We start from the raw sequence: 27,988 nt of genomic DNA on the forward strand, positions 1-27,988 counted from the left end.
TAAAAAAAGCCCAACCCGTAACCTCCAATGGAAAAAATCTTAAGAAATTACGATTCGGGTAGGGTTAGCATTGGAATAGAATCAAATCAAATATTGGGGAATTTCTTCAAATTCTGAAGTTCTATATATGTACAACGGGATAGGATTGCAGACGGCGGGAGGTTCTGGCACCAATGAATATGTCCAGACCAACAAGTTTTTCATCATGCCGAGGTCCAACAAGGTTGTTATGGATTCGAGCAAGGGCTACGAATTGGGTCAGGGAATGGTCAGCGTCACCCGAAAACCCAATAGGCATATACTGGAGAACGACCGTAATCGTAAGATTCAACTCAAGCTTCTTGTGTTGGAGGATAAGCTGATAGATCAGGGTTACACTGATGCAGAGATCCTGGAGAAGCTAGATGAGGCGAGGAAGTCGATGTTGGAGTGCTTTATGATCCCTAGGATTCAGAAAGCACCAATGCTGGATTGATCCATGCACCCTTTATATCATTAGTGGCAGCATCTAACTTTGTATGTGCTATTTATTCCTTTCCTGCACCAAGAATTGTCCACTTAACCTTGTGCCTCACTTTACAGGGGCTGAAGGAATTGAAGAATTTAGCATCGATAAATTGATCCAAATAGGAGCATCCCAGCTTAGTGACAAGCTTCGTAGGTCCCGGGATGCTGCTAGTATGCTGTTATTGGAGTTACAACCTGTTAGAGTAGATGCCCTGCAAGCCAACTATTGGCTAGGGATTTTATTGACTCAAGTGTAATAAACAATCTTTATTTTAATATAATTCATTATTTCATGGTTTGTTGTTTCTTTATCTGTATACCCATGTGAACAACATAGATAAAGACCTTGATTATACTTTAATACAAATGAATCGTAATTCGATGTTGAAACTCGTTTGTAAACACTGTATAATCTAAATTCGTTCCTAGTCAATTCAGTCGCCTAAAACATGGATAAAGGTCGCTTGAGCTTGAGACTAGCATCTGTGATGTTGTGTACTGCGTTTCTTAGTAAGGGCGTAGAGATGTCCAAACATGGAGATGGGTAGTCATATGATGATTATACCGAACAACCCTCACTCGGACTTTCCAAGTGGTTATCATTCATCGAGAGGATAAGTCCGTGGTTATGATCGTACACCATTAGTCCTTACGACCCGGGACAACACTAAGGCTCTATATGCTAGGGCTGTGCTTTGACTCGTTTATCGGCTCCAGAAGAGTCATCAGGTGGCGAGGTTGGGTGCAGTTGCGACACATATAGGAGCCAGTGCATTGTAGTCGGAGATTCACCGCTCACTTACGGGTGTGGATATCCTATGTGATCTAATGAAATAATAGTGCATGGAATCTCTGGCCAGAGTACGAGATGTACGTTGGAGAAGGAGTTCTCCAAATAGTACACGCGATGCCACTATTATAGTTATCACATAGTTATCGAATTAATATGCAACCCTCGATGAACCAATGGTTGCAGATTCGATCGGGATATATGAGATGAAGGGACCGTACTGTACGCTAATCATAATCGACTGGTTCTTGCAGGCACTATCAGTGATACCTAGCGGATCATGGGGCGATTCTACTAGACGCTCTTACCATGATCCGATGGGTGCAATCAGAAATGAGTTCTGACATTCTTGATCAAGGTGTTGATGAAAAGAATGGGGCTAACTAGGGTAAGCCCGAATAAGAATAAATGCTATTCTGAATCACAAAGAGTTGTGAACCCACGGCTAGCTGTATCCCTAAACCATTGAGGGTCACACAAGTACTAGATCGTATGTTCCCGTTGAGAGAATAAATTCAAGAAGTTGAATTTATATTATATAGTAAATTCAAGGAGTTGAATTTATGATAATTAAATTTTGAGAGAATAAATTGAAGTAGTTGAATTTATAAAATTTGAGAATTTAATTTATTAAACTCAAATGTTGGGTTTATTAAATATTAAATTTTGGAGGGAATAAAAATTCAAGGAGTTGAATTTATAATTTAAATAATAAATTCAAGTGTTGAATTTATAATGTATTTAATTTATTAAGCTCAAAAGTTGAATTTATTAATTAATTAAAAGTTGGTGGGTAGTATGTTTAATGGGCTTGTAGGAGTACAAGTCCAACATAATAAATAATTAAAGTTTTGATGGGCTTTGATTAAATTAATTAAACTAGTTGGACTAGCCCAATTAAATAAATCAATCCCATTAATGTTAATTATGTAATTAGGTTATTATTTTATTATAAATAATATATGAAAAGCTCCAAAACCTAGCCACCACAACCCTATTTACGTGAGCATCCACCTCCAAAAAGAAAGAGATTTTCGGCCACTTGGTTTTGAAAAAGAAATATTGTGCCGTCTCTCAATTTTTCTTCTCCTACGCGAAATATCTTCTGTATTTTTCTAGTGCAAATTAGAAGAGGAACATACTATCTAGTCGTGGACTTGATAGGAGGATTTCTTTGAAGAAAGTTCGTAGGGAATCATCAAGAGCCAGATCTGTAATACCGGATCGGTTGGTGTCCAGTGAATTAAATTCACAAAGGTATAATTTTCTAAACATCCTATGCATGTTTAATTTGTTAAATCATACGAGCGCCTAAAGCAATATTATTTTGTTTTTCAAAATAAAATAAAAATTTTAAATCTTCCGCTGCGTTTGGGCGTGTAGAAAACCGGATCCAACAATGTATATGAGAAATCTCGTATACTGGAACCAATTGCTGTTGTATCTGATAAACCTGTTGCATCTTCGTCAGAGCATTTCTGCCAGTCGAACTCTCACCTTTGAGTGCACAAGATGTCCATCGTGTGACCAGAATTGCGTGGGAGGGAATTGTTTTGAATTCATAGCATTGAAGTACGTGATTTCACGCCTGGGAGATAGTAAGCATGATATGTTTGTGTTATTTATTGATTCATAAATTTCATCTTAATAGAACAGAAAAGAACACTTATAGTTATATGTGTATTTTTTTATGTGTTGTTAAATGTAACCTTTGGGACTATGATGTCTCAGTCTCACGGTTAGAATAGGCCTTCAGGTTTTTGTGTTTCTTGGGCTTTTCAAATTATTGGTGTGGATTGTGAAAGGAATTTTATTCCTTGATATACTTTCCATGTTTATCTTTAATATTTTGCCTTTCTAGACATGTGAATAATATTGAATATTTGATAGGATATTATAATATTTTTATGATATGATATGGCAATATCTTTAAGATATTATCCTTATGTTTAAAGAGGTTTTTTCCTAATGAAATTTTTTTTGTCTAGGTTAAATAGGACTACAAGAAGAAAACGGCGGGGACGACAAAGAGAGAGACGAAGGAGTTCGAGGAGTTTGGAGATCGAAGCTAACTCGTACTATTGTTTAAGTGTTGCCGAGAAGTGCTTACATCCGATGACAACAACGCCTAATCATTGTGTTGATTAGTGTGTTGAATTTTTGAAGACTTTTTACTTCTCGGTTGATGCATCCCTTGTATATTGGTTATACAGTTTGTTAAAGGTTTAGGATGCAATTTGTTACTCGCATTAATAAGGGAGTTGTTTTATTCTTTCACTAGTATTGGTTTTTGTAAACAATTTACAAGTTTTCTAGTGAATTATTTTGCCCTGAGGCACCGCACAAGTATTTTATACTTGTGCATAATTCATATCTCGTCTTTCACTTTATTATAATTCAGGTTGTGTGTTAATCTGTCAAAACGTAACTTCCGCTGCATGTTGTCGTGGGTGTTACAACACCTACGCACAACACCTATATTCTGAAACACACAACTCTCACTCTCAACTCACACATACACTGTGGAAACAGAACTTACAATTGGTATCAGAGCTTCCACTTGACGCTACTAAGTGAGATCCTGTTTTGTTTTGTTTTCAGAGTGAAAAGGAATTATGGAAGGATCAACAAATACTGTTTTTAGGCCTCCCATGTTGGATGGATCAAACTATGCATTGTGGAAAGTAAAGATGAGGGTTTTTATTAAATCCATTGATGAAAGAGCTTGGCAACGTGTACTTGATGGTTGGAGTCCACCAAAACTCGAGGATGCTGATGGAGACACACGGCTCAAACCTGAAAGTACATGGACTGTCGATGAAGTGCAATCTTCAAACTATAATTCCAAGGCTCTCAATGCTATATTTTCATCCGTTGACACAAGGATGTTTAATTTAATCACCACTTGTGTATGCGCCAAAGATGCTTGGGAGATACTCCAGAAGCACTGTGAAGGATCCGCAAGTGTGCGTAAAACTAGGCTAAGGATGGTGACTTCAAAGTTCGAAAGTTTGAGAATGGAGGACAAGGAGTCTATCCTTGAGTATGACTGCCGGCTAAGACAATTCTCAAATGAATCACATGGCCTAGGAGATCCCATACCAAATGAAAGATTGGTGAACAAGGTCCTAAGATCTCTTCCTGAGAGATTCAATGTCAAAGTCTGTGCCATTGAGGAATCTAAAGACACTTCAAACATCAACCTGGATGAACTCATGAGTTCCCTAAGAACTTTTGAAATGAATCTTGATCTGCAGAAAAAGGATAAAGGGAAGACAATAGCCTTTGAAGCCTCAACCGAATCATATGATGAAATTCTTCAACCATCTAAAGAGGTGGATAAGTCTGATTTAGGTGAAGAATCGATCTCTCTTTTTACTAAGAAATTTGGTGACTATTTGAAGACTATGAGAGAAAAGAAGAAAATTGGACAAAAATCTGAGCTGCCCAATAACACCACTTTTACAAAAGCTCAAAAGTTTACTCCTATGAAAGGACAGGTTCGACCAAAAACCGAAGGACAAATTCAATCTAATGTCAGAAACCTGGACTCAGTGCAATGTAGAGAGTGTTCGGGATATGGACACTATGCCAATGAGTGTGCCAATCGTCTTAGGAAAAACAAAGGCATGACTGTCACCCTGAGTGATGAAGAATCTGAAGATGATCAAGGATCAAATGAATCTGAAAATCACACATCATTATCTACTGTGATCAAGGAGAAACGCTCAATGCAAATCAATCCTTTGGGTGTTGCCACAGGTGTTGCAATACCTGGTCGCAACACCTCTTCGAATCCTGTATGTCTCAATTCTACAACCCTTAATGAATCAAGTCAGTCTGAAAATCAGAAAGTAGATGATGATGAGATCACTCTGGAAAGTGTGCAGACAATGTATGAAGAATTGTACGAAGACTGGATCAAACAAAATAAAGTGAATGCAATTCTATCCAAAGAGAACACTGAGTTGAAATCTCAAGTATCACGACTTGAAGTAATCTTGAGCAAGAAAGATCTGGAGCTATGCAAAGTCAAGGAGGAGCTTGAAAAATCATCTCAAATTTTTGCCAAACTTAATTCAAGTACATCTAAACTTGATTCACTTCTGATGAATGGAAAGAATGACAAAGCTGGACTTGGTTATTCGAATAGCTTGTTTGAAATTGGAGAATCATCCAATACTGAAAGAAGCCAACTGTCTTTGTCAAGGAAAAGGCTGAAACTTCGAATGTTCCACACACTGGTAAAGGTGCTCCATCGAAGAGGCAATTGTCTACCAAGAAGTCCAAGTCTAGGAAACGTCACTTCATCTGTCACTACTGTTTTAGACCTGTTCACATCAAACCCTACTGTTTTAAACTTAGAGATGACTACAAAAGATGGGAATCTAAACAGGTGTTGCCACAGGTGTTGTACAACACTCGGCGCAACACTGCCAACAGGAAGCCATCGGTAAAAAAGGTTTGGGTACCCAAGGCCAATATTAAATGTTCTGTTATTTATACTTCATTAAAGACTAACATTGCAGGAATTTGGTACTTTGATAGTGGCTGCTCGCGCCACATGACAGGTTCTAAAGACCATTTGATTGACTTTGTTGAACTAAGGAGTGGTCATGTGACGTATGGTGGTGGTGCTAAAGGAAGAATTGCTGGCAAAGGAACCTTGAATGTTGATGGATTGCCTAATCTGCACAATGTGCTTTATGTCGAAGGGCTTAACTCAAACTTAATAAGCATAAGCCAACTTTGTGAAGACGGTTTGCATGTTAAGTTTGATAGAGAAAATTGTGAAGTGTTTGATAATTCTAATACTCGTATTTTGACATGTATAAGGTCTGCTGATAATTGCTACCAACTTGGAGAAGACTTAGTATGCAATCATTCAAAGGTGAGCGAATTAAACTTGTGGCATCAAAAATTGGGACATGCAAACTTCAAGACATTAAAGAATCTTGGTAAGTATGATGCTGTGAGAGGTATGCCTAATTTATCCTCTGGAATTCCGTATGTTTGTGGTGCATGTCAAAAAGGTAAGCAAACGCGTGTTCCTCATCAAGTGTTGCAACACTTTGGGACAACACGGTGCCTTGAACTCTTGCACATGGACCTTATGGGTCCAATGGAAGTGAAAAGTCTTGGAGGTAAGAAGTATTCATGGGTTTGTGTGGATGATTTCTCTCGCTTTACTTGGGTAAGATTTCTTAGAGAAAAATCCGATACATTTGATGTTTTCAAGAAATTACATGCTAAGATTACTAATCTACACAATCTGAGGGTTGGTAAGATAAGGACCGATCATGGTAAAGAATTTGAAAACTCACATTTTATATCATTCTGTGAAAAGAAGGGGATAACTCATGAATTTTCAGCCCCTAAGACTCCTCAACAGAATGGAATAGCCGAAAGGAAGAATAGAACACTGCAAGAAATGGCTATGGTCATGTTAAGTTCTAAGAATATTTCAAAGAGATTTTGGGCCGAGGCCTTGAACACAGCATGTCATATTTCAAATCGTGTGTACTTAAGGAGTGGTTCTACTATGACATCCTATGAAATCATCATGGGAAAGAGGCCGAACCTCAAGTATTTTCATGTCTTTGGGTGTGTATGTTATGTTTTGAATGATCGAGAACATCTTGCAAAATTTGACTCTAAAAGTGACAAATGTTTATTTCTTGGTTATTCATCCAATAGTCGTGCATATCGCATGTATAATCTGAGAACAAGAACGACTATGGAATCTATTAACGTTGTGTTTGACGATCTTGCAGATCTAACAGGAAAAACAATCGAGGATGATATTGATGGGCTCCTGAATACAAGTGAGACACAGCCTAACACAGATGTTGGACCCAGTGTTGTAACACCTGAGACAACACCTGCATTGGCAGAATCAAATGATGAACCAGAGGAGTATACTGAAAATGATGATGGTGTAACCGATGAAGGGATTGACATTCCCAGCAAGATTCAGAAAAATCATCCTTCATCTCAGATCATTGGAGAAACTTTTGGAGGAATGCAAACTAGAAGAAAGGAGAAGGTAGACTATCGGAAAATGATGGGACTAGTATGCATGACTTCCGTATACTCTCAGGTAAGCCATACTTGTTTTGTTTCTCTAATTGAACCCAAAAATGTCAATGAGGCCTTAAAAGATGAATTCTGGGTCAATGCCATGCATGAGGAACTTGAACAATTTGTTAGAAATGATGTGTGGGATTTAGTTCCTAGACCCGATAATGTGAATGTTATTGGAACCAAATGGATTTTTAAAAACAAAACCGGTGAATCTGGAATTGTTGTGAGAAATAAAGCTAGGTTAGTAGCTCAGGGGTATACTCAAGTTGAAGGGATTGATTTTGATGAAACATTTGCCCCTGTTGCTCGAATTGAATCAGTGCGACTTTTCCTAGCCATTGCTTGTCACATGGATATAAAGCTATACCAAATGGATGTGAAATGTGCATTTTTGAATGGCTTTTTGAATGAGGAAACGTATGTAAGCCAACCTAAAGGATTCACAGATCTACAACACCCTGACCATGTCTACAAGTTGAAGAAGGTTGTGTATGGACTGAAACAAGCTCCACGGGCATGGTATGGTAGGCTTACTGAATATCTTCTTGACTTAGGCTTCAAACGAGGTGAGGTTGATAAAACCCTTTTCATTCAAAAGTCAAAGCATGATATTCTTGTGTGTCAAATTTATGTGGATGACATCATCTTTGGTGCTTCTTCTCAAAAGCATGTTGATGATTTTGTTAAATGCATGTCTACCACATTTGAGATGAGCATGGTAGGAGAATTGAGTTTCTTTCTTGGCTTACAAATTAAACAAATGCATGATGGTATCTTTCTATGTCAATCTAAGTATGCCAAGAATGTGGTAAAGAAATTTGCTGCCGAAAACACTAAACACTTGAAAACTCCAATGGGGTCGACTGAAAAATTGTCCAAAGACGATGTTGCTACCGGTGTTGACAACACCCAGTATCGCAGCATCATAGGCAGTCTCCTTTACTTGAGTGCAAGTCGTCCCGACATTATGTTTAGTGTATGTTTGTGTGTCAGGTACCAGGCTGATCCTAAAGTCACTCATTTAAAAGCTGTTAAAAGAATTTTGCGATATATATCTGGAACAGTTGACTTAGGCTTGTGGTACACCAAAGAAACAAACACCAATTTAGTAGGTTTTAGTGATGCTGATTGGGCAGGAAATTTAGATGATAGAAAAAGTACCACTGGGGGATTTTTTTATCTTGGTAACAATTTGGTGTCATGGTATAGTAGAAAGCAAAATTATGTGTCCTTGTCCACTGCTGAATCTGAGTATGTCGCAGCTGCTAGTTGCTGTTCACAACTTTTTTGGATGAATCAAATGGTTAAAGATTATGGATTTAACAGTGACACTTTAATTGTATACTGTGACAACTCAAGTGCAATTGATATTTCAAAAAACCCAGTGCAACACTCTCGAACGAAAGACATAGACATTAGACATCATTTTATTCGAGATTTAGTTGAGAAGGGTATAATTCGAATGGAATTTATTAGAACTGAGAACCAACTGGCTGATATCTTTACAAAACCTTTGGACTTTGAGAGCTTTTCCAATCTTAGGAAGTCTCTCAGCTTGTGTGCGCAATGATCACTCACGGATGTTGTCTGCGGTGTTACAACACCCGCGGACAACACTTGGCATGCATGTACATTTTATTTTTAGGATGCTAGACATATTGCATACATCATGTTTTGTGTGTAGTCTGTACAAGTGTAGATACTGAATGGCGTGCTCTCAGGTGTGAATCGAACTTTCTATCAAAATTCTCTGAAGTATGAAGTGTGCTCAAACTAAGTCGATGTTCATGTACTATATGATCTTATCCACTAATGACTTCGAAATATTCTTGAGCAATAAGGTGAAAAATAGAAAAGAGGATGAAATAGAACAAAATTTTTGTTTAGAAGAAAATGGAAAAAGCTACCTAGAGGAGTCCAATGAAGACCGTTCTTCTAGTGTGGGAGCTACCACTTCTAAGTCAGAATACAGATGGAAAAAGCTACCTAGAGGAGTCCTTTGAAGAGCGTTCTTCTAGAGTGGGAGCTACCATGCCTGAATTAAACATGTTTAAGAAAGTTTGAGTCCAACCTGTGAGTGTTGCCAAGAGGTGTTGCCAACACCTGAGTACAGACTGATCACAGTTTTATTACATGCGTGTTTATTTCATTTCTGATCATATCATAGGCATAAACTTAGGTCATTCATACTGCTGTTTTGTGAATTCATCATATCCAGTGGGGTGCCAGTTTTTAATTCATAAAATTCGAAAAAGAACCTAACCAACTTAATCTTGAATATTCTTGATTTCTAACTGATTGTGGGGTTAATTTGATGTGGCGTTTTGTTCTGATTGGTTTCTTGAAATAATAATTACACCGGTTCAGAAAAAGTTACCGTTGGGTGAGCGAAAAACTGATTCGGAAAGGGCTGTAGTCGCGGCTTAACAAAATATTACCATTGGAGGGTAATGCTTAAATTCTTACGGGGGTATAGAGACTAGCTTTACTGTGCACTCTTTCCCTCACATTCTCTATATTTCGCATACCCTTGCTGTTCATTTGTTTTTCGCGCAAATCATTTGTGAAAATTTCTGTGCAGTTCGAAATCTTTCTACCACTTTGTTTCGTGATTTGGCTGATGGATGGTTTTGATCCTCAAGATATAAGGAGTGAAATGGCTGCTAGTATGGGTGGTGAGTCACCGAACACAACACCCTCCACCGAAGTTCATGTCGAGGGAAAGGAAATTGTGGCTCTATCAGATGAACCAATTCCATTGGAAATGATCGTCCCTGGTGAACCCGGGAACGAAATTAACGTTGAGAATCCACCAGATTTCGAAGCCCTGAACAGAGTATTTCCCCCTGCCCCCATGCGCAGAATGTCAAAGAGACAAGCAGGGTTCGACCCTGACTTTGTTCCAACCAAGAAACCACGGGCATCTACAACTTCTAATCTTCTGGACACCGATTTCTCATCGGGGGACGACTCCGATGATGTTGATTTTGAGTTGGTGGCTCGTCCCAGACCAACTGCTGCAGCAAAGGTATCAAGTTCCACCACTGATACTGGAAAACAAACCCCCACTCAAAATCCCCAAAGTCCTGCTGGTGCAGGAACCTCAGAGAAGGCTGAAGAAGATGAACAATCTTTGGCGGAATTTCTTGCCCACCTCAAGGAAGAAAAAGCTGCCAAGAAACAAATCCTTAAGGAGGACGAACCTGATTCAGAAATGATGAGGGAATTTGAGGAAAATCAACCTGGAGCCTCTGCTGGTTCCTCTTCCTCGTCCGTGTCTGACTTTGAATCAGAGGAGCACGGTGATGATGGTTCTGAAGATATTAGTTCTGAGGGGAATGAACCTTTCGAAGAAGAAGCTGCCCCTGATGCTGCCGGTGTTGAGGACGATGTTGACAACACCGAGGACCACACTGACTCTACAGACTATGACTTAAGTAAGTCCTTTTCCCCCAAATTTTACTCTGAAGATGCCTTGGCATTGTGGCCGCTGTTTGCTCAGAGAGGACTGATAGAAGAGAAAAACATTGATGTTAATGCGTATGGGAGATACAACCTAATTGAGTTTCTCAAGAACAGAAGGTTGCTGTCCACCGTCACTACAGCTGAGCCCTACTGCCGCCGTGTGGTGCTGTAATTTTATTGCAATCTCTTGAAGAGTGTTGGAGATGAGGATTCAGTGAAGTTTGGAAGAGTGTTTGTGCGTGATCATATTTACAACTTCTCCCCGTCAGTGATCAATGCATTCTACGACACTCCCGATTCTGAGGAAGCTGACGAAGATCTTGACATCCATGCTGTAACCTCCGTGCTGACTGGAGGTGTGATCAAAGTGTTTCCTGATTATCCCAAGAAATTGAGTGCTGCAAATCTCACCTCCTTTTTCTCTATACTGCACAAGACAGCAATCTGGACTTGGACACCATCCACTAATTCTACGGCTGTGACCAGATCTCAGGCGTTGGTGCTATTTGCTATTGGCACTGGAAGAGGCTTTAATTTTGGAAAGCTAGTATTTAGGACAGCTCTACAATATGCTCAAGGATATTTCAAGAAAACAAAGCTGCCCTACCCCTCACTCATTTATGGAATCCTGGAATCGCAAGGTTTCATCAAGGATATTGATGAAGAACTATGTCCTGTCGGAGGATCACTGAAGATTTCTCCTGTTTATTTTAAGGGCAACAGAAAGGTCGATCTGCCCTGGCAAAGTTCAAGTGTTGCTTCGGATGTTGGCCACACTGGAGACACAACATCTGAGCCCCAGCCTGACACTGCTGATACATCTGAGCCTCTAACTGCGAGTCTACCTCCTACACCGCCTCCTGGTTATGTTACATTATCTGTTTCCTACATTCAAGCTCAAATTGACTATGGTCGACAACAGATTGCTCATGCCAAGCAGACCATTGATTATTACGAAAATCAAGTGGCAGATTATGAGCTTCTACTTGCTGCCAGCTACCATTCTGGACAAAAAGGGGGAGTAGATGATACAGCTGGAACCAGTGGAGCCCAAATGGATGAAGATGATGAAGATGCTGATGGCAGTCATGATGAATAATGATATTTTATTTTGAGTTATTTTCTCTCTTGATGTTTCTAGTACTTCAGTTGTTCTTTTATTCTCTCTGAGATGTGTCACTCCTGATTAATGAAATATTCCGTGTTATGATCTACATTGTTGCAACATCTAACATACAACACTGGCCAATTGTATCTGTCATCAGGTGAAGGCTTAAATTCAGGGGGAGTCACTGAGTTATCCATTTAGGGGGAGTTCAGCCAAATACCATTTGAGGGTGGTTTTGTCCAGAAAGGCAAAAAGGGGGAGATTGAAAGGAATTTTATTCCTTGATATACTTTCCATGTTTATCTTTAATATTTTGCCTTTCTAGACATGTGAATAATATTGAATATTTGATAGGATATTATAATATTTTTATGATATGATATGGCAATATCTTTAAGATATTATCTTTATGTTTAAAGAGGTTTTTTCCTAATGAAATTTTTTTTGTCTAGGTTAAATAGGACTACAAGAAGAAAACGGCGGGGACGACGAAGAGAGAGACGAAGGAGTTCGAGGAGTTTGGAGATCGAAGATAACTCTTACGATTGTTTAAGTGTTGCCGAGAAGTGCTTACATCCGATGACAACAACGCCTAATCATTGTGTTGATTAGTGTGTTGAATTTTTGAAGACTTTTTACTTCTCGGTTGATGCATCCCTTGTATATTGGTTATACGGTTTGTTAGAGGTTTAGGATGCAATTTGTTACTCGCCTTAATAAGGGAGTTGTTTTATTCTTTCACTAGTATTGGTTTTTGTAAACAATTTACAAGTTTTCTAGTGAATTATTTTGCCCTGAGGCACCGCACAAGTATTTTATACTTGTGCATAATTCATATCTCGTCTTTCACTTTATTATAATTCAGGTTGTGTGTTAATCTGTCAAAACGTAACTTCCGCTGCATGTTGTCGTGGGTGTTACAACACCTACGCACAACACCTATATTCTGAAACACACAACTCTCACTCTCAACTCACACATACACTGTGGAAACAGAACTTACAGATTGATTACTCTTCTCTTTATAAATATTTTTATAATTAAAATCTATATCACTGTAATATGCTGGAGTGCTTGTTATCTCGCTTCTTTGTTTAGTTCGAGGGATGAATTTAAATGGGAATCGTGAATTTAATATGATTTTTGTTTTTTTTTACAGTAGTAGCTTTTTGAACGAGAGTATACATATGAATCATGCCACTCAAGGACAAGTAGGAAACAATTTGTATACAGTAATTAACTAAAATATATATTACATGATATAATGCAACCAACCGAGTATCAATTTAAGTACAGTGTTAACTAGTATATTATCAAATTCTTTCCTTCTAGTCTGAATCTGCTATCTGGCATTAAAATCCTCAGATTTAGTGTTGTATCTGTTAAGACGTGTTCTCTGTCGGGAAAATGTAGCGAGCTGGTTGTTAAACATTTGTTATTGGCTTCCAGGTGTTTGTGGCTTCTAGATTGAATGTTCCGGGAGCACGACAGATGCCTCTGGTGCTGCATTTTCTATTTGATAGATAATGATATGTTGTTTCTATGTTGTACATCTCATTCGTCCTCAATTGGTGATGTTTAACTTTATATTTGACATCCAACTCCACTCTTTGTAGTTGATTCTTTTATGTTCAACAGTTCTACTTTTTCACTTACTATTTGCATGGAAAGAGTCGAACTTATGATACTAGATTGATTTATTCTTAGTTGCCTAGACACAAATCTAGTATAGAGACCGAAAACTACTGGGTATTGTGGTATTGGTTTAAACATGCATATTATCTTTGAGATGTAGGTAAAAATAATTGCAATTCTACTATAGGCTCCTAGACAATCAGATTCAAAACAATGTTCTTATTATGTAATGAGATTTATGAGACAAATTATTGAAAAAATTTCTACTATCGAAAGAGATTCACTACGATCAATAGTAATACTATATTGCTTCTTTAAAATAATTACATGATCGATTTTAACATCTTGCAAATTCAGTTATTATTGTTTTTTTAGTAACATAATTTGTGTGTTTTTCACAATTCACAAAATCGGAGTACTCTCGAGAAGAAATCTATGAGGTGCATTCTGAGTTGGCAGAATGTATACAAGATCATATTTATGAGTAGGTATGGAGTTCTTTCCTCCATAATTCTCACAATTATTTGATATCTCTACTTTATTATCTGTAGCAGGAGCAAGCACGTCTAAGAAAAAGTTTAATGGGGTGAAATCTTTCAATTCAATTGTCTTTCCAGTTTTCCTTGACCGAAGGATTGTTTATTTGCCAGGAAAAAGTGTTGATCTTGTGATTTTGATGTTTTGATATCTTTAGTGAATAGTGAAAGAACTTTTGCAAAGTTTCAAAAGTATAAATCCTCAATTTCCATGGAATTGCTGCTGTTGCGCTGTAGAGACATTTCAGATATTTTTGTTGGTAAGCACTAAATAACTACATCTTGAGTCATTTTCTGACGAGATAACCCATGTATTTGTATGGTGTTATACTTGATTGATAAATTTTATTTGGAGTGATCGAGCTTGGCCGGCTCTGCATGCGATTTGTTTTCTATTTGAATCGATGGACTTTATTTTCGAGTATACAGTTGTTATATTGTTTTGATTTTTTCCGGGATGCCCTATTTATAGGGAGGTCATGCCGTAAGTTCTGGAGGCCCAAACAGAAAATTTTAATTGGCTTTAGCTGTTGATGCTAATAAATCGTTGTTATTTGGTCATTACATGGTAATCAGGTGCACTCACAATTAAATTGATGTTAACGGTGGTAAGATTTTGGAACTGATTTTACTGACACTTCTTGATTTTGTTCAAATTATTTTTAGTTCTCTCTCCATTGTAGCTTTGATGCTTGGTCATTCTGGTTTTTTTTTTTTAAATTTTGGGCTCAGCTAAATATTCGAAAAAATATAACCATGGTTTTTGTTTAGCAAAGCAAGGTATGTTAGAAATAATAAACACTTGACATATTCAATCGACGAAAAAAGAAAGCTTGGAGAAAATATGCACGTCTAGTTATAACTAGAGTTTTTGGTGTTATAGACTTATTTTGGATCAAAATATTCTGGATTATGGCATGTTTATGTGGGCATCATTTTAGTTTTACTTTTGTGCTTAATTGTTTGAGGATGATTGTATGTCTTTTAGTTTTTATTAGTTGTAATTTCAGGAATTTTGAATTGGTGTTTTTATAAAATTATTAATTAAATAGTTCATTATATATATATATATATATATATCTATCTGTGTGTGTGTGTGATAGAAAATGGTTTGTGACAACGGTTTTTATTTGTTGCGTGAATGCCATTGTAAACTACGAACAATAACGTTTTTAATTTGTTGCAAAAGTGTTGTAGTAGCTCACATAACACAACGTTTTTTAAATGTTGCAAAACCGTTGTCTTTTTTACCGAAGACAACGGTTTTTATGAAAGCGGACCGGTTACGGTGGCTGGAAGCGCAACGGAAGTCAAAAATTTTTATTTTTAAGCATAAATTTCGGCCACCCCTTGCTTTTGTGCAATATTTACAAACAACACCATACATAGGATGTTTAAGATATTTACCTATCAATCTTTAAAAGATTGATTGTGGCTCCAACTTTGTTGTCAAACAACAAAGCTCTTCAAGGCATGAAGATCTACAAGCTCCTCCTCCAAGTCCTTGAATCTTTTCTTCAAATTAGGCCCACCACCAATTAGGTAGATCCCCTCATATTTTGCACTAGAAAAATATAAAGATTTTTCTTTGAGAAGTGAGTTTTATTCTCCAACAATTGAAGAACAAAATAAGAAGAAAATTTGAGAGAATATCTTGTGTAGTTTCGGCCAAGTGAGAGGTGAGGAATGAGGGAGTGAAGTCTAGTCTTGGGTGTGGGAAAAGTTGGGAGAAAAGTTGCATGCCATGCAATATTTTAATCAAAAGTAATCAACACCCTTTCACCTCCCAAGCATGCAAACTCTAGCATGTATATAATATAGTTTTTAATCAAATTAAAAACTTTGGACTAAATTTAATTATCTCAAACATATTTGAGACTAATTAAACATTACTTGAATTTACCTAAGTCCCACTAGTTAAATAATTATTTTAATTGAGCTCTACAAGACTCAATATTATTTAATTAATTCAACACTTGAATTAATTTAATTATTTGGACTCTACTAGGTCCACTAGTGTCTAATTAATTCAACACTTGAATTAATTTAATTTAGTCCATAATAATTTTTATGAAAATCACAATTTTCAAATACATTATTCACTTGGCCAAATTTTAATCTTAGGAACACTTCCATAAATTAAAATTTATATTTCTCTCATAGAAGTCATACTTCTATTTTTCTTCACACTTATAAACTCATTTATAAGTCGTTCAACACATTGATCCATAAATTAAAATTTATATTTCTCTCATAGAAGTCATACTTCTATTTTTCTTCACACTTATAAACTCATTTATAAGTCGTTCAACACATTGAACTATTTTCTCCTTTATAGAAGTCATACTTCTAATTTTCTTTACGCTTATAAACTCCTTTATAAGCCGTTCAACACATTGAACTATTTTTACTTCTCAACGGGATCTAGAAAGCTAGCACTTGTGTGGCCCTCAATGGTTCATTGATACGACTAGCCGTGGGTTCACATCTCCATGTGATTCGGACTAAACATGTCCTTATACGAGCATACCCCAATCGCTCCATTCTTACTTATCAACACCTTGATAACAAGAACGTCAGAACTCAAGTCTGATAGTACCCAACCAATCATGTTAAACGCCTAGCAGCATCGCTTACATGATTCCCTAGGTATCAAATGATAGTGCCTGCAAGAACCATTCAATTATGGTTAGCGTACAGTACGGTCCCTTCAACTCATATATCCCGACCGATTCGACAACTATTGGTTTATCGAGAGTTGTCAATGAATCGATACTATGTGTCATATTGTAGTTGCATCAATGGTGTAATCTATGAAACCCCTTTCATTATTACAACCATAATCTGATCAGAGATTTCAACCTACATACACATGATAACACATAGGATATCCATACCCGAAGGTAAGCGGTGAATCCCCGACTACAATGCATCGACTCCTATGTGTTTCGACAGAACACCCAACCTTGCCACCTGATGACCCCATGAGAGTCGGTAAACAAGTCAAAGTGTAATTCTAGCACATAGAGTCTCAATGTTGTCCCGGGTCATAAGGACTAATGGTGTACAACCATAAACCAGGACTTTTCCACTCGATAAGTGAGAACCACTTGGAAAGTCCTTTTATAGAGGGTTGTTCAGTGCACTCTACAAGGAGCACCTATCTGCATGTTCGGACATCACAATGTCCCCAACCAATGAAACATGGTACTCACATCGCAGATACTAGTCTCTAACTCGAGCGGCCTATATCCTTCTTAGTGGCGGCTGAATCGACTAGGAACCGTTTAGAATATACAGTATTACAAATATGAGTTTCATGATACTCATCATATGAGCATCTCATATTCTTTCTACTATTTGTATATTCAAGGGCTTTATCTATGCAACTAGCATGGGTATACAGATAAAGATTTGCCAAAATAATAATTTCAAACATTATTAAAATAAAGATTGCTTATACATAGAGTTTCATTGTGAACACTCGGCCAACACTTGGCTCGACGGGCACCTACTCTAACAATCTCTCACTTGCACTAGAGCCAACTACCTTTAAGCTTTCAAACCCATTGATTCGCGATGCTTGTCGAATAATGGTCCAGGTAAAGGCTTAGCTAGTGGATCAACAACATTATGTGCGGAGCCGACTTTGTCGATCGCGACATCTCCTCTTTCCACAATCTCTCCGAGGATGTGGTACTTTCTCAATACTAGTTTGGATTTCTGATGAGACCTAGGCTCCTTTGCTTGAGCTATAGCTCCCGTGTTGTCACACAACACCGGGACAGGAGCAACTCCATTAGGAATGACGCCCAACTCTTGGACGAAATTCCTTATCCAAACAGCCTCCCTTGCTGCATTCGATGCAGCAATGTATTCGGCCTCTGTGCTGGAATCCGCAGTATTGTCTTGCTTGGAACTCTTCCAAGAGACAGCAGCACCATTGAGCATGAATACAAACCTAGAGGTTTACTTCGAGTCATCGATATCGCTTTGGAAGCTAGAGTCGGTATAGCCTTCCAATTTCAGTTCTCCACCCCATAGACCAAGAAAAACTTATTGGTCCTTCTCAACTATTTGAGGATGTCTTTCACAGCATTCAGGTGTGGAAGACCAGGGTTAGATTGATATCTTTTCACTAAATATAGTGCAAACGCCACGTCAGGACGTGTAGATATCATCCCATACATGATGTTACCAATTGCCGAAGCATACGGAATGCGTGTCATCGCCACTATCTCTGCATCAGTCTTGGGAGACAGACTTGGATAGGGACACGCCATGACACATTGGTAGATGTCTTCTCATGGACTCATCCATCGAGAACTGCTTCACGATGGTATCAATGTATGTGGACTGGGTGAGACCAAGCCATCTTTTCGATCTATCTCTATAGATCTGTATCCCAATACAAAAGATGCTTCACCCAAGTCCTGCATCGAGAACTTACTCGCTAACCATATCTTAGTTGATTGCAACATTCCTACATCATTCCCAATGAGTAGAATGTCATCAACATACAACACCAGGAATGTCTCAACACTCCCACTGACCTTCTTATACACACAGGGTCCCTCAGGATTCTTAGTAAATCAAACTCTTTGATTGTACTATCGAATATAAGGTTCCAACTCCTTGATGCCTTCTTTAGACCATAAATAGATCTCTGAAGTTTGCATACCATATGCTCACTTCCGACAGATGTAAACCCTTCAGGTTGAGACATGTAAATCACTTTCTTAAAATCCCCATTAAGAAAGACTGTCTTAACATCCATCTGCCATATCTCATAGTCATACCATGCAGCTATGGCTAGCAAAATCCTTATGGACTTGAACATTGCGACTGGGAAAAGGTTTCCTCAAAGTCAACTCCTTGTCTTTGAGTACATCCTTTTGCCACCAATCGCGTCTTGAAGGTCAATACCTTCCCATCCGCCCCAAGTCCCTGTGGGAACAGTTCCCTCAGGTGGATCCACAAGATCCTATACTTGGTTCGAATGCATGGAATTCAACTCAAATTCCATTGCTTCAAGCCACTTGGATGAATCGGCATCAGATAACGCTTCCTTGAAGGTCCTTGGATCACATCCATGGTTAGGCTCATCATGGCCCTCTTCAAGAAGCTGACCATACCTCATAGGTAGTCTCGAGACTTTCTCGTATCTGCTAGGAGCTTGTATCTCCTCTCTTGGCTCTTCGGGTGTGGGTTCTTCAATTGTGGGTGTCTCTCGAACCTCTTCGAGTTCTATCATCTCCCTTTTTCTATCCAATAGAAATTCCTTTTTCCAAAAAGGTCGCATTCCTAGAAACAAACACTTTTGTTTCTTGGGGATGATAGAAGTAGTATCCAATCGAATTCATTAGATATCCCACAAAGTAACATAAAATGAATCAACTATCCAATTTATCTCCCACTACCTGCTTCATAAGCAGGGCACCCCATATTCTAAGATAAGAATATTTGGGAGGCTTACCCATCCATATCTCATATGGTGTCTGTCTTTGAATGGACATTTAGTGGAATATCTTTTAATTTTAAGTTATAGAGATCGTTTTCAAGTTTACCAGTACCAATCAAACATTCATTCATGTAAATGTTGCAAACACCTTTGCAAAATAAACAAGAATATCTATTTTTATCAGCATAGAAATGGAAACAATGTTTTTAAACAAATTCGGTACAAACAAAACATCCCTTAAAATAACTTAAAATCACTGTTCAACAATAAGTAAACATCTCTTAAGGTCTTGGCAGCAACTCTTGCTCCATTGCCATTCCCAAGAAGGTCTCACCTTCTCTAATCCTCTAACTTCTTCCCATCTCCTGCAACACATTACAGAGATGTGATCCACATTAGGTATCCAATACCCAAGAAGTAGAGTTAATTGAAATGTTTACTTAAATTTTGAACATACCATTTCCAGAACTTTTCTGGGACAGATATTCCTTGCAATTTCGCCTCCAATGTCCAGGCTTCTTGCAGTGATGACATACATCACTAGTCTTGTCAGCCCTAACTGGTGTGGCTGCCACATCGGGATTCGGAGATTGCCTCAACAAGGGCACGTTCTTCTTGAGACGTTGGAAAGAAAGCTTCTTTCCATTCCATGTGGATCAATCTTCGTACCAGATGAAGAACCCACATAAAGAACCAACTTCTCTTTCTTGATGGTGGATTCAAACGTAACAAGCATGTTCACCAACTCCTCAAGGGTCGGCTCTAGCTTGTTCATGTTGAAGTTCACCACAAAAGGATCAAATGAGCTAGGCAGCGATAAGAGCAACACGTCGGTGGTCAACTCCGAAGGCAAGATCAGATCCATGCCAACGAGCTTGTCCACGAGCCCAATCACCTTTAGGCCATGCTCATGGACCGAGGCCCCATCTCGCATGCGCAAAGTGATCAGCTCCTTGACGGTAGCATGCCTAAGAGGACGTGTTTGCTCACCAAAGAGCTCCTTGAGGTGCAAATGAATGTCAGCAGCACTCTTTGCACCCTCAAAACGCCTCTGCAGCTCATCATTCATAGAAGTCAGCATATAACACCTGGCTATCAAGTCATGGTCACACCATTCCTTGTAAGCCTGCAATTCCTCAGGATTGCAGTCAGTCGGAGCCTCAACAGGGGGCGAATCAGTCAGTTTATATGCTACCCTTTCCGAATTCAAGACGATTTTTAGGTTTCTTAGCCAAGTGAGGTAATTAGGTCCAGTTAATATGTTTTTGTCGAGTATTACGGATATTGGATTGCGAATCGATGACATCGTCAATTTGTACTGAAAAGTAAAAACAGATAAATGTTGATGACTATTTTAAAATATTTAATAAGATATAAAGTTTGGACTTTTACTTTATAAATTATCGCTCCCACTGTTTTGACATTTTCACTACCCTCTAGTGAAAACGGGAAACACTTTCCTCAGTAGGTACGTAAGGTCCAATTAGCGAATTGCGATCCCGAATAATATCAGCCAATCACAATTCCTAAAAGGTAGTTTCCAATTGCATCGCCATGCAACCCTCTACGTATACTTTTGTCTCACGTTTGATTAGGACCCAATAATATGACGTCGTTCATCTTTACGTGTCAAGCCTAACCCATCGATATTGAACCTTAATGGACGGTCGCCATGAGTTCCCTCAATAATATGAGCCGAAATCATGGGAGTTCCACGTAGTTCACATCACTATGTCAATGGATGTCACAGCTTTCCGGTACCCAAGGCTCCCCCAATAATATGAGCCGAGCCCCGAGTACGGGTAGCGTTCAACATGCACCCATTGTCGATGGAAGACAAGGAAATTATAAACAATTTTATAATTCCTCTTTTCGGACTTGATATTAATTTTGAATCTTATTCAAAATGAGGGTTTTTTAATTTTGAAAGGTCTCATCATTAATTTTATTTTAAAAGCTCGCCATGTTTGATCGTATGTTTGCCGGATTCATGCAAATTTGTTATTATAATAATAATAACGCACATACTCATTATTTATAACATATCATGCATATATTATAAATAGAAAACAATACAAGGATGATCAATCGCCCCAAGTTCTAATGGCCCGTGTGAGCTAAACACGGGCCTAGGTCCAATCCTAGGGTAAATGCACGGGATGCAATGCAACTATTACATTTGCTTCCAATATTACATGTCTTCGATCTTCATAATCACCAAGGCCACCATCTTCCAATCTTGATCTTCCACTATTCTAATATTTACAATTAAATATCCATGGCACATAGGGATACATCTCATGGGGGTGGGAACGGGCCATAAACCAAGCCCACTTTAAATTGATAATTATTACAATCATACAACACAAATATCCTAGCATACACCTAGCAAATTGGGCTTGAGCTTTTGATCATCCTTCATGCACAATATCATATATCATACACCATCAATTAATTATCACTATAATTAATTGATCCAATATTATATATCTTGATCCAATCACTAACCGCCACAATTATAAATTAAATTAACAAAGTATGCAAACACCTTTGCCTACTTTCAAATTAATTTATTTATAATCGAAATTCTTGTAAATCACAATTTACTATAAATAATTAAAGTCCAACTTCAATTATTTATTTATGAGAAAATATATGCAACAATTGTAAATTTAAACTTAAGGGCCCAAAAACCATTTTTCACCAAAAATATTTTGGCCCATTTAAATTTCACAAATTATGTTGGCCATCCAATGGCCCAACATCTTAAGGCCCATGACACTAAGATTGTCCAAAACACTTTTGGAAACCCTAACCGTCATCGCCGTCGCCGGAGCTCCGTCGCCGGATTCCGGCAACACAAAAATTTTTTTTTTTTATTTAAAAACCTACAATTTTCGGGCAGCCCCTCGGGCTGCCCTTTGCTGCCCGAAAAATCAAGGGAAGCTCGGGCAGCCCTCGGGCAGCAACATGCTGCCCGAAAAATGTTTTTTTTTTGTTTTTCAAATTTTCGGCCTCCATGATTTTTCCTTGCAAAAATATTTCTCAAGCGGTTAGAAATTGATCTCAACATAATATTACGTAAATATTACACAAAAACCGTAACCTTAGCTCTGATAACACTTGAAAGCGGACCGGTTACGGTGGCCGGAAGCGCAACGGAAGTCAAAAATTTTTATTTTTAAGCATAAATTTCGGCCACCCCTTGCTTTTGTGCAATATTTACAAACAACACCATACATAGGATGTTTAAGAGATTTACCTATCAATCTTTAAAAGATTGATTGTGGCTCCAACTTTGTTGTCAAACAACAAAGCTCTTCAAGGCATGAAGATCTACAAGCTCCTCCTCCAAGTCCTTGAATCTTTCCTTCAAATTAGGCCCACCACCAACTAGGTAGATCCCCTCATATTTTGCACTAGAAAAATATAAGGATTTTTTTTTGAGAAGTGAGTTTTATTCTCCAACAATTGAAGAACAAAATAAGAAGAAAAATTTGAGAGAATATCTTGTGTAGTTTCGGCCAAGTGAGAGGTGAGGAATGAGGGAGTGAAGTCTAGTCTTGGGTGTGGGAAAAGTTGGGAGAAAAGTTGCATGCCATGCAATATTTTAATCAAAAGTAATCCACACCCTTTCACCTCCCAAGCATGCAAACCCTAGCATGTATATAATATAGTTTTTAATCAAATTAAAAACTTTGGACTAAATTTAATTATCTCAAACATATTTGAGACTAATTAAACATTACTTGAATTTACCCAAGTCCCACTAGTTAAATAATTATTTTAATTGAGCTCTACAAGACTCAATATTATTTAATTAATTCAACACTTGAATTATTTGGACTCTACTAGGTCCACTAGTGTCTAATTAATTCAACACTTGAATTAATTTAATTTAGTCCATAATAATTTTTATGAAAATCACAATTTTCAAATACATTATTCACTTGGCCAAATTTTAATCTTAGGAACACTTCCATAAATTAAAATTTATATTTCTCTCATAGAAGTCATACTTCTATTTTTCTTTACACTTATAAACTCATTTATAAGTCGTTCAACACATTGAACTATTTTCTCCTTTATAGAAGTCATACTTCTAATTTTCTTTACGCTTATAAACTCCTTTATAAGCCGTTCAACACATTGAACTATTTTTACTTCTCAACGGGATCTAGAAAGCTAGCACTTGTGTGGCCCTCAATGGTTCATTGATACGACTAGCCGTGGGTTCACATCTCCATGTGATTCGGACTAAACATGTCCTTATACGAGCATACCCCAATCGCTCCATTCTTACTTATCAACACCTTGATAACAAGAACGTCAGAACTCAAGTCTGATAGTACCCAACCAATCATGTTAAACGCCTAGCAGCATCGCTTACATGATTCCCTAGGTATCAAATGATAGTGCCTGCAAGAACCATTCAATTATGGTTAGCGTACAGTACGGTCCCTTCAACTCATATATCCTGACCGATTCGACAACTATTGGTTTATCGAGAGTTGTCAATGAATCGATACTATGTGTCATGTTGTAGTGGCATCAATGGTGTAATCTATGAAACACCTTTCATAATTACAACCATACTCTGATCAGAGATTTCAACCTACATACACATGATAACACATAGGATATCCATACCCGAAGGTAAGCGGTGAATCTCCGACTACAATGCATCGACTCCTATGTGTTTCGACAGAACACCCAACCTTGCCACCTGATGACCCCATGAGAGTCGGTAAACAAGTCAAAGTGTAATTCTAGCACATAGAGTCTCAATGTTGTCCCGGGTCATAAGGACTAATGGTGTACAACCATAAACCAGGACTTTTCCACTCGATAAGTGAGAACCACTTGGAAAGTCCTTTTATGGAGGGTTGTTCAGTGCACTCTACAAGGAGCACCTATCTGCATGTTCGGACATCACAATGTCCCCTACCAATGAAACATGATACTCACATCGCAGATACTAGTCTCTAACTCGAGCGGCCTATATCCTTCTTAGTGGCGGCTGAATCGACTAGGAACCGTTTAGAATATACAGTATTACAAATATGAGTTTCATGATACTCATCATATGAGCATCTCATATTCTTTCTACTATTTGTATATTCAAGGGCTTTATCTATGCAACTAGTATGGGTATACAGATAAAGATTTGCCAAAATAATAATTTCAAACATTATTAAAATAAAGATTGCTTATACATAGAGTTTCATTGTGAACACTCGACCAACACTTGGCTCGACGGGCACCTACTCTAACATTTTATCCATTGTCGTTGATCAGGTTTTTAACAACAGTGTCTACAACATCAGTGGTTCAGCCTAAAATCCGTTGTCTTTTAGCGTTCTTCTTCTAGTGTGTGACTGAATAAACAGAACCCTCTTGGTTAATTTTTGTACAAATAGTTTTACAATTACATCATCTGTACAACAGCTTTTCCGCAGTCAGAGACCATTTTTCTTAAATTTGACTGGACGTGATACATATGTCCTCATTTCCCGTGGCATATGAGAAATCATGCTGGATATTGATTTTTCGCTAGTACAAGCCCTCCAACACTGTCGTTATCTGATAAATCAACTATCCAAAATGATTTTTCGTAGTCCATGGGAAATGAGGGAAGATGTATCTCATGCCGTCAAATTTAAGAAAATGGTCTCAGATTGCGGAAAAGCTAGGCTATGGATGGCGTAATTGTAAAAGCATTTGTACAAAAATCGACCAAGAGGGTTAGGTTTATTCAATCACATGAAGACTTTGTCGAAATCATATTTGGCTTCTTTGTCCTTTCCTTGGGATCAGTTAATCGGTTTTGTGGTGGTGACTGTGACTGTGGCGTTGGAATAATTCGATACATGTCTAGTATGGACCATATGGATATGAGTAAACATGTGGAGGAAGGTCAAGTTCATATATTAAGAAATTCGAAACTTCCTTACGCCTATAAATCCACCGCCATGCTTGATTTTCAAGTAAAGGAATATGACCCTCTTAATAAGATCTTGGTGGCCGAACTTTCTATCTCGTCGTCATCTGAACTTAGTGGATCCAAAATAGGTGACAATTATCTCAAAGCACCAAATTCGTTCGTGGTGATGGACGATTTGAAGGTGTCTAGTACACCGACGAGCTCCATCCTTTCTAATATGGATATGTTGGACATTCTATTATGTGATGTTGAAAAACAAGTGTCGGAGATTGGAGCTGAAATAGTTGAGATTTTATAGCTTTTGATTTTTTGCTTTGGTCTCAGAAGTTTTTAATGGGATTTATATATTGTGGTGATGTAGGTGTCATGCTTACTTAAGGCAACTCTTACCTCCACGAGTGCTTTAACCTATGGACTTAAAAAATTTCTTGAAGTGATAAGTATGGATAAAATCAAGGTTTGAGAAGTACAAATGCTTACTGCTAGATTCATCGAATGAGACCTTTATTGTGATTGCCCTTTACCGTATATACATATTTAATCATACTATATTGTTGAGCCAATTTGTTCATGGATTTTATTTTCATATACATTAGTTTTATGTATACAAACTAATTTTTTTTTTTGTAAAATTAGGTAATATCATAGAACTAAATCTAATTCTTTCCATCTTACCCGCGTGTCCTTAAATGTTCCCAAGGGAAGGAGCAAAAAACCAAAGATAATTTCGACGAAGTCTTCCTATGATTGAATAAATAGAACTCTCTTGGTCGATTTTTATACAAATGATTTTAAAATTATGCCATCCATACCCCAGCTTTTTCGCAGTTCGAGACCATTTTCTTAAATTTGACTGCACATGATACATATGTCTTCATTTCTCATGGCGTACGAGAAATCATGCTGAATATTATTTTTCGCTAGCACGAGCCCTCCAACAATGTAATTATCAAACAAATCCACTCTCCAACATGATTTTTTGTAAACCATGGGAAACGAGAGAAGATGTATCTAGTGCCGTCAAATTTAAGAAAATGGTCTCAGACTACGGAAAAGCTGTTATACAGATGGCGTAAATGTAAAAGCATTTGTACAAAAATCGACCAAGATGGTTATGTTTATTCAGTCACAGGAAGACTTTGTCGAAACCATATTTGGTTTCTTTATCCTTCCCTTGGGAAAAGTTAATTGGTTTTGCGGTGATAACTATGACAGTGGCGTTGGAAGCATACATAATCTGTATTCGAGCATGTTTGGTATGGACCATATGGATATGAGTAAACATGTGGAGGAAGGTCAAGTTCATAGATTAAGAAATTAGAAACTTCCTTACATATGTCCTCATTTCCCATGGTATACGAAAAATCATGTTGGATAGTTGATTTATCAGATAACGACATTTTTGGAGGGCTCTGTGCTAGCGAAAAATCAATATCTAGCATGATTTCTCGTACGCCATGGGAAATGAGGACATATGTATCCCGTTCAGTCAAATTTAAGAAAAATGGTCTCGGTCTGCGGAAAAGCTAGGGTATGGATGACATAATTTTAAAAGCATTTGTATAAAAATTGACCAAAAGGGTCCTATTCATTCAGTAACAGGAAAACTTTGTCGAAATTATATTTGTTTTCTTGGTCCTTCCCTTGGGAATAGTTAAGGACACACGGGTAAAATGGCAAGAATTAGATTTAATTTTATGATATTCCCTAATTTTACAAGAATTTTTAGTTTGTATACATAAAACTAAAGTACATGAAAATAAAATCTATGAACAAGTTGGCTCAACAATATAGTATGATTAAATAAGTATATACGGTAAAGAGCAATCAAAATAAAGGTCTACTAATCTAACAATAAGCAGCAGTACTTCTCAAACCTTGCTTTTATCCATACTTATCATTTCAAGAATTTTTTTAAGTCCATCGGTTAAAAAACTCGTGGAGGTAAGAGATGTCTTAAGTAAGCATGACACTTACAGCACCAAAACATATAAATCCCATTAAAAACTTCAGAGATCAAAGCAAAAAATCAAAAGTTATAAAATCTCACCAACCATTTCAGCTCTAATCTCAAGCACTTGTCACATAATGGAATGTCCAATATATCCATATTGGAAAGGATGGAGCTCGCTCAAATCGTTCATCACAAAGAACGAATTTGGTGCTTTGAGTTAATTGTCACCCTTTTTTGGATCTACAAAGTTTAGATGACGACGAAATAGGAAGTTCGGCCACCAAGACCTTATTAAGTGGGTCATCTTCCTTGACTTGAAAATCAAAAATGGCGGTGGAACTACTTCAAAAATCTTTATTATAGGGATAAAATTATATGTGTATACAAAACGCTCGATCTTTAACAATTTGAACTCGAGTATAACCAAAAAAATATTTTCCCTTACTCACACAAGAGAACCTGTCAACGCAAAAAAAAAAACTTTGTTTTTTTATTTTCCATTAA

At 37.6% G+C, this 27,988-nt stretch overlaps 1 long non-coding RNA gene across 2 annotated transcripts; it reads left to right on the forward strand.

Moving 5' to 3' along the window:
* Positions 1-2,703: 2,703 nt before the first annotated feature.
* On the forward strand, positions 2,704-14,591 carry LOC140818292 (uncharacterized). 2 transcript variants are annotated; one of them, XR_012114942.1, is made up of 3 exons: positions 2,704-2,895; positions 13,404-14,084; positions 14,147-14,591. It is a non-coding gene; the product is annotated as an uncharacterized lncRNA (long non-coding RNA). The 2 variants fall into 2 exon arrangements; XR_012114941.1 differs by having other exon boundaries at positions 2,704-2,869.
* Positions 14,592-27,988: the final 13,397 nt, after the last annotated feature.

The sequence above is a fragment of the Primulina eburnea genome, chromosome 17 (assembly GCF_022965805.1).
Source record: "Primulina eburnea isolate SZY01 chromosome 17, ASM2296580v1, whole genome shotgun sequence".
Lineage (NCBI taxonomy): Eukaryota > Viridiplantae > Streptophyta > Magnoliopsida > Lamiales > Gesneriaceae > Primulina > Primulina eburnea.